The sequence below is a fragment of the Oncorhynchus tshawytscha genome, linkage group LG25, assembly GCF_018296145.1.
Source record: "Oncorhynchus tshawytscha isolate Ot180627B linkage group LG25, Otsh_v2.0, whole genome shotgun sequence".
NCBI classification, from domain to species: domain Eukaryota; kingdom Metazoa; phylum Chordata; class Actinopteri; order Salmoniformes; family Salmonidae; genus Oncorhynchus; species Oncorhynchus tshawytscha.
Genome location: NC_056453.1, coordinates 33,691,380 through 33,708,996, shown reverse-complemented (window position 1 = coordinate 33,708,996; position 17,617 = coordinate 33,691,380). Strand labels below are relative to the sequence as shown.

General features: G+C 47.6%; 1 protein-coding gene across 1 annotated transcript in view; it reads right to left on the bottom strand.

The window, feature by feature from the left end:
- LOC112236314 (KH domain-containing, RNA-binding, signal transduction-associated protein 2) overlaps window positions 1–17,617 on the bottom strand; it is a 129,503-nt gene that overhangs the window by 66,332 nt on the left and 45,554 nt on the right. The window lies entirely within an intron of this gene.

Genomic DNA, 17,617 nt, shown 5'->3' with positions numbered 1-17,617 from the left:
TTGTTACTTACAACCTCATGCTAATCTCATTAGCCTACGTTAGCTCAACCATCCCGTGGAAGGGACACCGATCCCGAAGAAGTTTTCACTATTGCTGAATAAAACAAAAAAAGACATGGAAAAAACTGCAACAATTCAACAATGTTCAGCCATGTGTGCTGCACAATACCCATGTGAATGGGTCTTAATCTCATCTGAGGTAGAACATAACAGCCTTTGTGTTCCAAATGGCACCCCATTCCCTTTATAGTGCACTAGTTTTGACCAGGGTCCATAGGGTAGTGCACTATATATGAAATATGGGGAATATTTGAGACACAGACAGTTATCAGCTCTGTCCCTTAGTTAAACCGCTGAGGCTGAGTCAGTCATGTCTTATTATTGCTCAGGGTCATCAATGTTGTATGGAGAGGAAATAAAACATGTGCACCAGCCAATACAATTCCTGGGAATGATCCAGAGGTCAGAGCCAGGAAAGTGAGAAATAATGATTTTCTTCCCATTGGGAAATCAAGGAATCACTATCCAGATGAGGAACTATCAAATGCCTGCCTTCAGGCACTGGCTAACAGAACTCATCTCAGACTGTAGACTTGCTGTTGGACTAAAAACTAGCCCTCAGGATATTACTGTTACTGTCTTTTTTCTTTGTCACTGTTGGAGATTTGCAGTGACCACAATGGTGACCCTCAACATCATAATAGAAGTGATTTAGTTGAGTCCTTTGCTAATGGAAAAGTAATTATTCTCAGACTATTCATTCAATAAAACCACAATCAGAACACCAATTTGAAACACCCCATGGGTTATTAAGTAATTTAGATTTACAACTGCCAAAAATCCTGTTGAGGTCTCTCCCGTTGTTCTCATTTCTCGACCACTCCACCAACATTTTCAAATGAATGGCTTGACCTTCAAATGTTTGTTGTGACCAGCTGATAACTCAACCTCCTCCAGAGCTGAACAGTTGGTCAACTACCCATCTAGACATCTCCTGCCCTGGCCTCACGAATTACTATAACCTATTCATAAGATTACACGAGGACCCCCCTCCCCATCCACTGAGGCTCTACAGCCTATTCAGCCACTAGGAGCCATGGTCAACTGTTTTCTGTATTGCAGCTGCAAACTGGCGGATACCGAAGTGGCACATGACTGCATACTCAGCTTATCTTATCTCTGACATCATGAAGGACCGCATGAAAAGCAAAAGGATTCGGTTCGGAGAAGTCCAACATACATCTCCAACAGAGCTCCACTCTACCTCCATCCATCTCTTCTTTCTGAGGTGATTGAGTTGGGTATTCTGTCTTCTCTGGGGCTGCTTTGACAGGAATATCCTACAGCTGGCTGGGAGCCCTGGAGCAGATGGTCGCCACGACTACAGTGAGAAGTAGCTCGCTGGGCGGCAGCAGAACAGTGGCCTGTTCTCATTACGCTAATGAATGTCTGGAGCCACTCTTAGGCTCCGTGGTGGGCAATTTCGGCTTTAGAAGGGGGCATGGTTCAGTGTTAAATGAGGTTTGAAATGATGCAAGCCACCCCCTGCAGCCCCAACACCGATAAGGCTGAGGATGTTAGAATCTGGGTGTGTTGCTGAAGCAGCAAATTTGTATGGGGATTTTTATTTTTTACTTGTGGAATTATGCAGGTACTAATCTAAATAAATAATGGGAAGATTGTGTTTATATCAAGAGTATGACTATGACTTTATGTACAAAGGATGTGAGGTTTGTTGATGCAGATAAACAAAAACAAGTATTATGTACACCTTCTAGTACTGACTCGTACAAATCATTTGTTCAAATCCAAATTACTGCAAAGTGTAAATAGAATAATTTTGGACTTAAAGTCAGTATCTTCCAAAAAAATACGACGTTCCTAAATCATTGGATATTTGAGGGTTGGGTTTTGATTTCAATCATGCTCAGTCATGCCCACTTGTCCACTAGCACGGGATGGTAATGCCTAGGGGGAATGGTCATGCATGGAGACTCATGCGCTGAGTACGCTCTATCCTGTAGTAGCAGAATCAACCTACAGACAGACCTGCCCAATAGCATACAGTGCCACTGATTTTACATGAAATAACATACAAATGTAGAATCTTAATTTGAGACGGTTTGCGACAGCAAGATAATAACCTTCCAGCAACAGGACATTAATTATTATGTGGATTATAATTGTAGGTGGACATTTTTGTAGGGGTTGATACATTTTTTTGTAAGGGAAAATCAAATTAAATCAATTTCAGACTTAGTTTTTATTAAGGGCTTGGTGGCCATTCGTCACAAATTATGATGGCCTTTTTGGGATATTTCAACTATATACAACAGGTTTAGACTTTACAGTTAAATATTTATTTAACTTGGCAAGTCAGTTAAGAACAAATTCTTATTTTCAATGACAGCCTAGGAACAGTCGGTTAACTGCCTTGTTCAGGGGCAGAACAACAGATTTTTACCTTGTCAGTTCGGGGATTTTATCTGGCAATCATTTTGGTTACTAGTCCAACGCTCTAACCACTATGCTACGCTCTAACCACTATGCTACTTGCCACCCCAGGTAGCCTAGTGATTAGATGCTTATTTATAAGCCCATTTCCAACAATGCAGGGTTAAAAAAGTAAGACAAAATTTGCTAAATAAAAAGGAAATTGTAACACAATCAAAACAATAACGAGGCTATATACAAGGTGTACCGGAACCGAGTCAATGTGCAGGAGCAGGAGGTAGTTGAGGTCGTTGAGGTAATAGAGTATGTACATGTGGGTAGGGGTAAAGTTGACTAGACAATCAGGATGTGTTGCATCTACACTCTCTGAAAAAAGGGTACCAAAGGGGTTCCAAAGGGGTTTATTTCTGAGTGTACAGCTCAGGACAATCATGCTCCTGTGAATCTGAGTACCTGTGAATGTGTGAGTAAATTACTTTTTACACATGAGTCTCTGTGACAGAGAACTGCTCCCTTGCTCCGAGGGCATATGTTTTTTTTTGAAGTGGGTGACATTTCTTTTCTTCTAAATGTTTTTACAGGCGGTACACTGCAAACCAGTTTGACCACTCAACTCGAATCAGGCGATTCTCTTTCAAATCTATTAGAATCCATTTACAAAAAAAAATGGTTAAACCACAGACTGAAGAGGAAGCGAGACATCCTAGTCCCTCATTTTTTCTGGTTCAAACACAGTCAATGAACCAAGCAGACCAGACCCAGCTGCTTTCACATTGGTGCCTATGGGTGAACCCCCCCATCTTCATCTTCATTCATCCAAAATGTTTTGATTGACAATCTTATGTCTACTTGCTAATACACCACTTACATTTAGTTTTGTAATTTAACCAGTAGAATGTCTGCATGCTCTTCATCTAACACAAATGTGAATATTTCAAGTATCATGTTGCAAGTTTAAAATTGCCCATGGATCCTGAGATCCATAGATCCTGAGATCCATAGATCCTGAGATGTATGCCCTCACATCAGCAATGTTCTTTGTGAGAAGTCACTGACGTGACCTTTAAACACACTTGAAATATGAAGAAAATAATCACAGTGACATAACCGAGACAATCACTACTAGCTGGAGCACATCTCCTTAGAGACGAGCCCCGAGATTTCAATAAAACAAAAGGTGAAACGTCCTCAATAAACACTGTGGCAACCTTCCCACTGAATGTCACACTGAACGGAAACGGCTGCAAATGACTGTCTTGTCATGCAGCTCACAAAGGAAGTTTACATGGCTGTAATCTATTGAGCCTCTCGCACAGCACATTTGTCTTCCGACTTCAGCACTTCACAGTTGGACTATTTGAAATGCATTATTCTCTGTCCTGCAGTCAAATGGCCTAGTGGTCTAATGGGTGGAATGGTATTAATATTTTTCATAATTTCGTAATTAATAAAGGTTTTATTTTTACGCAGAAATTCCAGTGTTTCTATGTAAAACAGTTTTGTTATATTTCACTCAATAGCTATTCCATGTTGTTGTTCATTGCCCATGTTTACGGCTGGATTAACGCAAATTATGCTTTCCGTGAAGACTACAAATTGTTTAGTGCAGAAGACGCCCGTCAACAATTTCCCCCCCCATTTTTTTCACTTAAACATCTCGCCTGTGAATTGGTTGATGTTTAAAATGGCATTATCCTTTAGCAAAAGAGCTGTTTACCTCGTATTACAACAATATAGTGGTTAATCTAACTGTATTGTTGAACAGTGAATTCACTGCAATGCTGATGGTAATGGTACAAAGGAGTCATTGATATTCAGAATCCTCTTTGCCTATTCAAGAAGCAAAGGTTTGAAATAGGCCTCTTCTTAAAGCTGGAATTGTCCTCCAGCGATTTTTGAACTTTTACTGTTTGAAAAGCAATATCACAAGTATAAATACAGTAAAGTACACACACTAAAGGCCCCCGAAAATATGTTTTGATCAAACTATAGTTTTTTAGACACAACTGCAAACTTAAAGCTAAGCGTCAGTATAGAGACAAAGTAGAGTTGCAATTCAACGGCTCAGACACAAGAGGTATGTGGCAGGGTCTACAGTCAATCACGGATTACAAAAAGAAAACCAGCCCCGTCGTGGACCAGGATGTCTTGCTCCCAGACAGACTAAACAACTTCTTTGCTCGCTTTGAGGACAATACAGTGCCACTGACACGGCCCGCTACCAAAACCTGCGGACTCTCCTTCACTGCAGCCAACGTGAGTAAAACATTTAAACGTGTTAACCCTCGCAAGGCTGCAGGCCCAGACGTCATCCCCAGCCGTGTCCTCAGAGCATGCGCAGACCAGCTGGCTGCTGTGTTTACAGACATATTCAATCAATCCTTATCCCAGTCTGCTGTTCCTTCATGCTTCAAGAGGGCCACCACTGTACTCTATACCATCTACTGCATCTTGCCTATGCCGTTCTGTACCATCACTCATTCAATTATCTTTATGTACATATTCTCCATCGCTTTACACTTGTGTGTATAAGGTAGTTGTTGTGAATTGTTAGGTTAGATTACTCGTTGGTTATTACTGCATTGTCGGAACTAGAAGCACAAGCATTTGGGGCGGCAGGGTAGCCTAGTGGTTAGAGCATTGGATTAGTAACTAGAAGGTTGCAAGTTCAAACCCCTGAGCTGACAAGGTACAAATCTGTCATTCTGCCCCTGAACAGGTAGTTAACCCACTGTTCCTAAGCTGTCATTGAAAATAAGATTTTGTTCTTAACTGACTTGCCTAATAATAAATACATTTCACTACACTTGCATCAACATCTGCTGACCATGTGTTTGATTTGATTTGATTTAATGGAGTGGGGCATTCAATGAGTTGGTCTGATGGGAATCTGTGATGTCACCGGCCTTCCACTTTGCCTGAAGAACAATTGAGAACAAAATAGGAAAGGCCCACCCCCCCACTGCCATGTCATGACTTACCTGAACCACCTATTGAGATGTGCCTTTTGTTAAGTAAAACAGGTGTTAAATGAGGTGAAAAGGAGACTGGAGTACCATTTTAATCTGTTTGCAATATTACAATAACAAAAACATTACTGTAAACAACGAACACAGTTTTTTCCCCCTCTGACATCATTGCATACGCAATAGTAAAGTACAATAAGTACTGCAATTTTTTTACCATGCTTACGTGGCGCTCCTCAGCTCGGCAACAAAGACTATAATAACAGATGTGGGGCAGCCAGTGGCGCTGTTTCCCCATACTGCAAATGACATCTTTCAGAAACAACAATAAAAAATGGAAACCCTATGAAACACTTGACAGATCAAGGCGACATTAGAGTAACATTAGAGAGTACTGTCCTTGGAGGAGGCTCTTTTAAAGACAGCTAAAACTGTCATTATGCTCCTTAAAGACAGCTAAAACTGTCATTACGCTCCTTAAAGACAGCTAAAACTGTCATTATGCTCCTTAAAGACAGCTAAAACTGTCATTATGCTCCTTAAAGACAGCTAAACTGTCATTATGCTCCTTAAAGACAGCTAAAACTGTCATTATGCTCCTTAAAGACAGCTAAAACTGTCATTACGCTCCTTAAATACAGCTAAAACTGTCATTATGCTCCTTAAAGACAGCTAAAACTGTCATTATGCTCCTTAAAGACAGCTAAAACTGTCATTACGCTCAGTTGGAGAGCAAAAAGGAGTCAGACTACAACACACTTAGGCTACAATACGCATAAACAACACAATTTCACACAGCATACCAGCAGACAATTGGAGGTGTAATCCTAATGCAGGATTACACCTCAAAAAGGAGTTCCTCTTTGATGGATTTCAGGTGTGTGTTTGTGCACTGCACCCTAGCCCCCCACTCCAGTTTTGTGAGGCCAAATGAGATCTGCAGATGGTCTGAGACAGTCAGAAAGTCCCTGCTTGTTTAGCCAGCTGTGCTATTGGGTAATCCCAGTTCTGGCCTGATAGGGGGATTATAGCCTGAGGCGGAGCGGAGGTCTGTCTGCCTGCCTGCACTTTAATGGCTGAGGGATGACTGGGCGTCTGTGGACAGCGGCATTAGTTCCACAGAGCTTAGACACTGGCAGAGAGAAAGAGAGAGACAGAGAGAGGAGAGAGGAGAGAGAGACTTTGTACATCGTTACAACACCGTACATAACATTTGAAATGTCTCTATTCCTTAAGAACTTTTGTGAGTGTAATGTTTACTGTTCATTTTTAATTGTTTATTTCATTTGATTTATTATCTATTTCACTTGCATTGGCAATGTAAACGTGTTTCCGATGCCAATAAAGCCCTTTGAATTGAGAGAGAGAGAGAGAGAGAGAGAGAGAGAGAGAGAAAGAAGCACTCTGCTAAGTGGAGGCCAGAAAGAGATGGCTGAGACTACAGGGCTAATGAGCCTCCAGAAAGAAATGTCTTGGGTTTGGGGAATGGATGAAATGTACTGTATTTGTTTGGAGAAATATTACTGACAGCGTAATATTATTGTAAGTGTTCTGGCAATACTATATTTGAAATCTATACTTGGAATTAATTTGGAAAGGAAAGTTGAAGGCTACATTCTATCAACAGAACCATTTGCTGATAACTAAAAAAAAGCCAAATGGAAACTCCTCAAATAATGCTTAGTGCAAGTAACAATCATGAAAATCTATGAGATTCAATTACTTTTCATCCTGAACTTGGAAAAAATATGGAAAAACCTAAACAATCATGGGGACTATGTGTGTGTGTTTGGTTTAACATTCAGGGGATGCTGCGTTTTCTCACATTGTTCCCCAATGAAACAGGGATGTAAAGACATAGCACAGCAGGAACAAGTTTGTGATGAATCTGTGGCATTAACATACAGGGGGCTGGCAGCACAGATATAGAAATGTAGCCTTGGTACAGGGGGCCAGCAGCACAGATATAGACATGTAGCCTTGGTACAGGGGGCCAGCAGCACAGATATAGACATGTAGCCTTGGTACAGGGGGCCAGCAGCACAGATATAGACATGTAGCCTTGGTACAGGGGGCCAGCAGCACAGATATAGACATGTAGCCTTGGTACAGGGGGCCAGCAGCACAGATATAGACATGTAGCCTTGGTACAGGGGGCCAGCAGCACAGATATAGACATGTAGCCTTGGTACAGGGGGCCAGCAACACAGATATAGACATGTAGCCTTGGTACAGGGGGCCAGCAGCACAGATATAGTCATGGAGCCCTGGTACAGGGGGCCAGCCGCACAGATATAGACATGTAGCCTTGGTAAAGGGGGCCAGCAGCACAGATATAGACATGTAGCCTTGGTACAGGGGGCCAGCAGCACAGATATAGACATGTAGCCTTGGTACAGGGGGCCAGCAGCACAGATATAGACATGTAGCCTTGGTACAGGGGGCCAGCAGCACAGATATAGACATGTAGCCTTGGTAAAGGGGGCCAGCCGCACAGATATCAAATCAAATCAAATCAAATTTTATTTGTCACATACACATGGTTAGCAGATGTTAATGCGAGTGTAGCGAAATGCTTGTGCTTCTAGTTCCGACAGTGCAGTAATAACCAACAAGTAATCTAACTAACAATTCCAAAACTACTGTCTTATACACAGTGTAAGGGGATAAAGAATATGTACATAAGGATATATGAATGAGTGATGGTACAGAGCAGCATAGGCAAGATACAGTAGATGGTATCGAGTACAGTATATACATATGAGATGAGTATGTAAACAAAGTGGCATAGTTAAAGTGGCTAGTGATACATGTATTACATAAGGATGCAGTCGATGATATAGAGTACAGTATATACGTATGCATATGAGATGAATAATGTAGGGTAAGTAACATTATATAGGGTAGCATTGTTTAAAGTGGCTAGTGATATATTTACATCATTTCCCATCAATTCCCATTATTAAAGTGGCTGGAGTTGAGTCAGTGTCAGTGTCAGTGTGTTGGCAGCAGCCACTCAATGTTAGTGGTGGCTGTTTAACAGTCTGATGGCCTTGAGATTGAAGCTGTTTTTCAGTCTCTCGGTCCCAGCTTTGATGCACCTGTACTGACCTCGCCTTCTGGATGATAGCGGGGTGAACAGGCAGTGGCTCGGGTGGTTGATGTCCTTGATGATCTTTATGGCCTTCCTGTAACATCGGGTGGTGTAGGTGTCCTGGAGGGCAGGTAGTTTGCCCCCGGTGATGCGTTGTGCAGACCTCACTACCCTCTGGAGAGCCTTACGGTTGAGGGCGGAGCAGTTGCCGTACCAGGCGGTGATACAGCCCGCCAGGATGCTCTCGATTGTGCATCTGTAGAAGTTTGTGAGTGCTTTTGGTGACAAGCCGAATTTCTTCAGCCTCCTGAGGTTGAAGAGGCGCTGCTGCGCCTTCTTCACGATGCTGTCTGTGTGAGTGGACCAATTCAGTTTGTCTGTGATGTGTATGCCGAGGAACTTAAAACTTGCTACCCTTTCCACTACTGTTCCATCGATGTGGATAGGGGGTGTTCCCTCTGCTGTTTCCTGAAGTCCACAATCATCTCCTTAGTTTTGTTGACGTTGAGTGTGAGGTTATTTTCCTGACACCACACTCTGAGGGCCCTCACCTCCTCCCTGTAGGCCGTCTCGTCGTTGTTGGTAATCAAGCCTACCACTGTTGTGTTGTCTGCAAACTTGATGATTGAGTTGGAGCGTGCGTGGCCACGCAGTCGTGGGTGAACAGGGAGTACAGGAGAGGGCTCAGAACGCACCCTTGTGGGGCCCCAGTGTTGAGGATCAGCGGGGAGGAGATGTTGTTGCCTACCCTCACCACCTGGGGGCGGCCCGTCAGGAAGTCCAGTACCCAGTTGCACAGGGCGGGGTCGGGACCCAGGGTCTCGAGCTTGATGACGAGCTTGGAGGGTACTATGGTGTTGAATGCCGAGCTGTAGTCGATGAACAGCATTCTCACATAGGTATTCCTCTTGTCCAGATGGGTTAGGGCAGTGTGCAGTGTGGTTGAGATTGCATCGTCTGTGGACCTATTTGGGCGGTAAGCAAATTGGAGTGGGTGTAGGGTGTCAGGTAGGGTGGAGGTGATATGGTCCTTGACTAGTCTCTCAAAGCACTTCATGATGACGGAAGTGAGTGCTACGGGGCGGTAGTCGTTTAGCTCAGTTACCTTAGCTTTCTTGGGAACAGGAACAATGGTGGCCCTCTTGAAGCATGTGGGAACAGCAGACTGGTATTGGGATTGATTGAATATGTCCGTAAACACACCGGCCAGCTGGTCTGCGCATGGTCTGAGGGCGCGGCTGGGGATGCCGTCTGGGCCTGCAGACGGCATCCCCAGCCATGTAGACATGTAGCCTTGGTACATGGGGCCAGCGGCACAGATATAGTCATGGAGCCTTGGTACAGGGGGCCAGCAGCACAGATATAGTCATGGAGCCTTGGTACAGGGGGCCAGCAGCACATATATAGACAGGGAGCCTTGGTATAGGGGGCCAGCAGCACAGATGTAGACATGGAGCCTTGGTGTAGGGGGCCAGCAGCACAGCTATAGTCATTTAGCCTTGGTCCAGGGGGCTGGCAGCACAGATATAGACATGGAGCCTAGGTACAGGGGGCAAAGAGCACAGATATAGACATGTAGCCTTGGTACAGGGGGCCAGCAGCACAGATATAGACATGGAGCCTTGGTACAGGGGGCCAGCAGCACAGATATAGACATGTAGCCTTGGAACAGGGGGTCAGCAACACAGATATAGACATGTAGCCTTGGTACAGGGGGCCAGCAGCACTGATGTAGACATGGAGCCCTGGTACAGGGGGACAGCAGCACAGATATAGACATGGAGCCTTGGTACAGGGGGCCAGCAGCACAGATATAGACATGTAGCCTTGGTACATGGGGCCAGCAGCAAAGATATAGACATGTAGCCTTGGTACAGGGGGCCAGCAGCACAGATATAGACATGTAGCCTTGGTACAGGGGGCCAGCAGCACAGATATAGTCATGGAGCCTCGGTACAGGGGGCCAGCAGCACATATATAGACAGGGAGCCTTGGTATAGGGGGCCAGCAGCACAGATGTAGACATGGAGCCTTGGTATAGGGGGCCAGCAGCACAGCTATAGTCATTTAGCCTTGGTCCAGGGGCTGGCAGCACAGATATAGACATGGAGCCTAGGTACAGGGGGCAAAGAGCACAGATATAGACATGTAGCCTTGGTACAGGGGGCCAGCAGCACAGATATAGACATGGAGCCTTGGTACAGGGGGCCAGCAGCACACATATAGACATGTAGCCTTGGAACAGGGGATCAGCAACACAGATATAGACATGTAGCCTTGGTACAGGGGGCCAGCAGCACAGATATAGACATGTAGCCTTGGTACAGGGGCCAGCAGCACAGATATAGACATGTAGCCTTGGTACAAGGGGCCAGCAGCACAGATATAGACATGTAGCCTTGGTACAGGGGGCCAGCAGCACAGATATAGACATGTAGCCTTGGTACAGGGGGCTGGCAGCACAGATATAGTCATGGAGCCTTGGTACAGGGGGCCAGCAGCACATATATAGACAGGGAGCCTTGGTATAGGGGGCCAGCAGAACAGATGTAGACATGGAGCCTTGGTACAGGGGGCTAGCAGCACAGCTATAGTCATTTAGCCTTGGTCCAGGGGACTGGCAGCACAGATATAGACATGGAGCCTAGGTACAGGGGGCAAAGGGCACAGATATAGACATGGAGCCTTGGTACAGGGGGCCAGCAGCACAGATATAGACATGGAGCCTTGGTACAGGGGGCCAGCAGCACAGATATAGACATGTAGCCTTGGTACAGGGGGCCAGCAGCACACATATAGACATGTAGCCTTGGTACAGGGGGCCAGCAGCACAGATATAGACATGTAGCCTTGGTACAGGGGCCAGCAGCACAGATAGAGACATGTAGCCTTGGTACAGGGGGCCAGCAGCACAGATATAGACATGTAGCCTTGGTACAGGGGGCTGGAGCACAGATATAGTCATGTAGCCTTGGTATAAGGGGCCAGCAGCACAGATATAGACATGTAGCCTTGGTACAGGGGGCCAGCAGCACAGATATAGACTTGTAGCCTTGGTACAGGGGCCAGCAGCACAGATATATTCATGGAGCCTTGGTACAGGGTGCCAGCAGCACATATATAGATATGGAGCCTTGGTACAGGGGGCCAGCAGCACAGATATAGACATGTAGCCTTGGTACAGGGGGCCAGCAGCACAGATATAGACATGTAGCCTTGGTACAGGGGGCCAGCAGCACACATATAGACATGTAGCCTTGGTACAGCGGGTCAGCATCACAGATATAGTCATGTAGCCTTGGTACAGGGGGCCAGCAGCACAGATATAGACATGTAGCCTTGGTACAAGGGGCCAGCAGCACAGATATAGACATGTAGCCTTGGTACAGGGGGCCAGCAGCACAGATATAGACATGTAGCCTTGGTACAAGGGGCCAGCAGCACAGATATAGACATGTAGCCTTGGTACAGGGGGCTGGAAGCACAGATATAGTCATGTAGCCTTGGTATAAGGGGCCAGCAGCACAGATATAGACATGTAGCCTTGGTACAGTGGGCCAGCAGCACAGATATAGACTTGTAGCCTTGGTACAGGGGGCCAGCAGCACAGATATATTCATGGAGCCTTGGTACAGGGTGCCAGCAGCACATATATAGATATGGAGCCTTGGTACAGGGGGCCAGCAGCACAGATATAGACATGTAGCCTTGGTACAGGGGCCAGCAGCACAGATATAGACATGTAGCCTTGGTACAGGGGGCCAGCAGCACACATATAGACATGTAGCCTTGGTACAGGGGGCTGGCAGCACAGATATAGTCATGTAGCCTTGGTACAAGGGGCCAGCAGCACAGATATAGACATGTAGCCTTGGTACAGGGGGCTGGCAGCACAGATATAGTCATGTAGCCTTGGTACAAGGGGCCAGCAGCACAGATATAGACATGTAGCCTTGGTACAGGGGGCTGGCAGCACAGATATAGACATGAGGCCTTGGTAAAGGGGGCCAGCAGAACAGATGTAGACATGGAGCCTTGGTACAGGGGGCCAGCAGCACAGCTATAGTCATGTAGCCTTGGTCCAGGGGACTGGCAGCACAGATATAGACATGGAGTCTAGGTACAGGGGGCAAAGGGCACAGATATAGACATGGAGCCTTGGTACAGGGGGCCAGCAGCACAGATATAGACATGGAGCCTTGGTACAGGGGGCCAGCAGCACAGATATAGACATGTAGCCTTGGTACAGGGGGCCAGCAGCACACATATAGACATGTAGCCTGGGTACAAGGGGTCAGCAGCACAGATATAGTCATGGAGCCTTGGTACAGGGGTCCAGCAGCACATATATAGACATGGAGCCTTGGTACAGGGGTCCAGCAGCACAGATATAGACATATAGCCTTGGTACAAGGGGCCAGCAGCGCAGATATAGACATGTAGCCTTGGTACAGGGGGCCAGCAGCACAGATATAGACATGTATCCTTGGTACAGGGGCCAGCAGCACAGATATAGACATGTAGCCTTGGTACAGGGGGCTGGCAGCACAGATATAGTCATGTAGCCTTGGTACAAGGGGCCAGCAGCACAGATATAGACATGTAGCCTTGGTACAGGGGGCCAGCAGCACAGATATAGACATGTAGCCTTGGTACAGGGGGCCAGCAGCACACATATAGACATGTAGCCTTGGTACAGCGGGTCAGCAGCACAGATATAGACATGGAGCCTTGGTACAGGGGGCCAGCAGCACAGATATAGACATGTAGCCTTGGTACAGGGGGCCAGCAGCACACATATAGACATGTAGCCTTGGTACAGCGGGTCAGCATCACAGATATAGTCATGTAGCCTTGGTACAGGGGGCCAGCAGCACAGATATAGACATGTAGCCTTTGTACAAGGGGCCAGCAGCACAGATATAGACATGTAGCCTTGGTACAGGGGGCCAGCAGCACAGATATAGACATGTAGCCTTGGTACAGGGGGCCAGCAGCACAGATAGAGACATGTAGCCTTGGTACAGGGGCCAGCAGCACAGATATAGACATGTAGCCTTGGTACAGGGGCTGGAAGCACAGATATAGTCATGTAGCCTTGGTATAAGGGGCCAGCAGCTCAGATATAGACATGTAGCCTTGGTACAGGGGGCCAGCAGCACAGATATAGACTTGTAGCCTTGGTACAGGGGGCCAGCAGCACAGATATATTCATGGAGCCTTGGTACAGGGTGCCAGCAGCACATATATAGATATGGAGCCTTGGTACAGGGGGCCAGCAGCACAGATATAGACATGTAGCCTTGGTACAGGGGGCCAGCAGCACAGATATAGACATGGAGCCTTGGTACAGGGGGCCAGCAGCACAGATATAGACATGTAGCCTTGGTACAGGGGGCCAGCAGCACACATATAGACATGTAGCCTTGGTACAGGGGGTCAGCAGCACAGATATAGTCATGGAGCCTTGGTACAGAGGGCCAGCAGCACAAATATAGACATGGAGCCTTGGTACAGGGGACATGCCAGCAGCACAGATATAGACATGGAGCCTTGGTACAGGGGGCAGCAGCACAGATATAGACATGTAGCCTTGGTACAGGGGGCTGGCAGCACAGATATAGTCATGTAGCCTTGGTACAGGGGGCCAGCAGCACAGATATAGACATGTAGCCTTGGTACAAGGGGCCAGCAGCACAGATATAGACATGTAGCCTTGGTACAGGGGGCCAGCAGCACAGATATAGATATGTAGCCTTGGTACAGGTGGCCAGCAGCACAGATATAGTCATGGACCTTGGTACAGGGTGCCAGCAGCACAGATATAGACATGGAGCCTTGGTAAAGGGGTGCCAGCAGCACAGATATAGACATGTAGCCTTGGTACAGGGGCTGGCAGCACAGATATAGTCATGTAGCCTTGGTACAGGGGGCCAGCAGCACAGATATAGACATGTAGCCTTGGTACAGTGGGCCAGCAGCACAGCTATAGTCATTTAGCCTTGGTACAGGGGCCAGCAGCACAGATATAGACATGTTGCCTTGGTACAGGGGGTCAGCAGCACAGATATAGTCTTGGAGCCTTGGTACAGGGGGCTGGCAGCACAGATATAGACATGGAGCCTTGGTACAGGGGCCAGCAGCACAGATATAGACATGGAGCCTTGGTACAGGGGCCAGCAGCACAGATATAGACATGTAGCCTTGGTACAGGGGCCAGCAGCACAGATATAGACATGGAGCCTTGGTACATGGGGGCCAGCAGCACAGATATAGACATGTAGCCTTGGTACAGGGGCTGGCAGCACAGATATAGACATGGAGCCTTGTTACAGGGGGCCAGCAGCACAGATATAGACATGTAGCCTTGGTACAGGGGGCCAGCAGCACACATATAGACATGTAGCCTTGGTACAGGTGGTCAGCAGCACAGATATAGTCATGGAGCCTTGGTACAGAGGGCCAGCAGCACAAATATAGACATGGAGCCTTGGTACAGGGGCCAGCAGCACAGATATAGACATGTAGCCTTGGTACAGGGGCCAGCAGCACAGATATAGACATGTAGCCTTGGTACAGGGGCTGGCAGCACAGATATAGACATGAGGCCTTGGTACAGGCGGCCAGCAGCACAGATATAGACATGTAGCCCTGGTACAGAGGGCCAGCAGCACAGATATTGACATGTAGCCTTGGTACAGGGGGCCAGCTGCACAGATATAGTCATGGAGCCTTGGTACAGGGGGCCAGCAGCACAGATATAGACATGGAGCCTTGGTACATGGGGGTACAGCAGCACAGATATAGACATGTAGCCTTGGTACAGGGGGCCAGCAGCACATATATAGATATGGAGCCTTGGTACAGGGGGCCAGCAGCACAGATATAGTCATGTAGCCTTGGTACAAGGGGCCAGCAGCACAGATATAGACATGTAGCCTTGGTACAGGGGCCAGCAGCACATATATAGATATGGAGCCTTGGTACAGGGGGCCAGCAGCACAGATATAGTCATGGAGCCTTGGTACAGGGTGCCAGCAGCACAGATATAGACATGGAGCCTTGGTAAAGGGTGCCAGCAGCACAGATATAGACATGTAGCCTTGGTACAGGGGGCTGGCAGCACAGATATAGTCATGTAGCCTTGGTACAGGGCGCCAGCAGCACAGATATAGACATGTAGCCTTGGTACAGTGGGCCAGCAGCACAGCTATAGTCATTTAGCCTTGGTACAGGGGGCCAGCAGCACACATATAGACATGTAGCATTGGTACAGGGGGTCAGCAGCACAGATATAGTCATGGAGCCTTGGTACAGAGGGCCAGCAGCACAAATATAGACATGGAGCATTGGTACAGGGGCCAGCAGCACAGATATAGACATGGAGCCTTGGTACAGGGGGCCAGCAGCACAGATATAGACATGTAGCCTTGGTACAGGGGGCCAGCAGCACAGATATAGACATGGAGCCTTGGTACATGGGGCCAGCAGCACAGATATAGACATGTAGCCTTGGTACAGGGGCTGGCAGCACAGATATAGACATGGAGCCTTGTTACAGGGGGCCAGCAGCACAGATATAGACATGTAGCCTTGGTACAGGGGGCCAGCAGCACACATATAGACATGTAGCCTTGGTACAGGTGGTCAGCAGCACAGATATAGTCATGGAGCCTTGGTACAGAGGGCCAGCAGCACAAATATAGACATGGAGCCTTGGTACAGGGGGCCAGCAGCACAGATATAGACATGTAGCCTTGGTACAGGGGCCAGCAGCACAGATATAGACATGTAGCCTTGGTACAGGGGGCTGGCAGCACAGATATAGACATGAGGCCTTGGTACAGGCGGCCAGCAGCACAGATATAGACATGTAGCCCTGGTACAGAGGGCCAGCAGCACAGATATTGACATGTAGCCTTGGTACAGGGGGCCAGCAGCACAGATATAGTCATGGAGCCTTGGTACAGGGGGCCAGCAGCACAGATATAGACATGGAGCCTTGGTACATGGGGCCAGCAGCACAGATATAGACATGTAGCCTTGGTACAGGGGGCTGGCAGCACAGATATAGTCATGTAGCCTTGGTACAAGGGGCCAGCAGCACAGATATAGACATGTAGCCTTGGTACAGGGGGCCAGCAGCACATATATAGATATGGAGCCTTGGTACAGGGGGCCAGCAGCACAGATATAGTCATGGAGCCTTGGTACAGGGTGCCAGCAGCACAGATATAGACATGGAGCCTTGGTAAAGTGTGCCAGCAGCACAGATATAGACATGTAGCCTTGGTACAGGGGCTGGCAGCACAGATATAGTCATGTAGCCTTGGTACAGGGGGCCAGCAGCACAGATATAGACATGTAGCCTTGGTACAGTGGGCCAGCAGCACAGCTATAGTCATTTAGCCTTGGTACAGGGGGCCAGCAGCACACATATAGACATGTAGCATTGGTACAGGGGGTCAGCAGCACAGATATAGTCATGGAGCCTTGGTACAGAGGGCCAGCAGCACAAATATAGACATGGAGCATTGGTACAGGGGGCCAGCAGCACAGATATAGACATGGAGCCTTGGTACAGGGGGCCAGCAGCACAGATATAGATATGTAGCCTTGGTACAGGTGGCCAGCAGCACAGATATAGACATGTAGCCTTGGTACAGGTGGCCAGCAGCCCAGATATAGACATGGAGCCCTGGTACAGGGGGTCAGCAGCACAGACATAGACATGGAGCCTTGGTACAGGGAGCCAGCAGCACAGATATAGACATGGAGCCTTGGTACAGGGGGCAGGGGGCCAGCAGCACAGATATAGACATGTAGCCTTGGTACAGGGGGCCAGCAGCACAGATATAGTGATGGAGCCTTGGTACAGGGGGCCAGCAGCACAGATATAGACATGTAACCTTGGTACAGGGGGACAGCATCACAGATATAGTCATGGAGCCTTGGTACAGGGAGCCAGCAGCACAGATATAGACATGTAGCCTTGGTACAGGGGGCAGCAGCACAGATATAGACATGTAGCCTTGGTACAGGGGGCCAGCAGCACAGTTATAGACATGGAGCCTTGGTACAGGGGGCCAGCAGCACAGATATA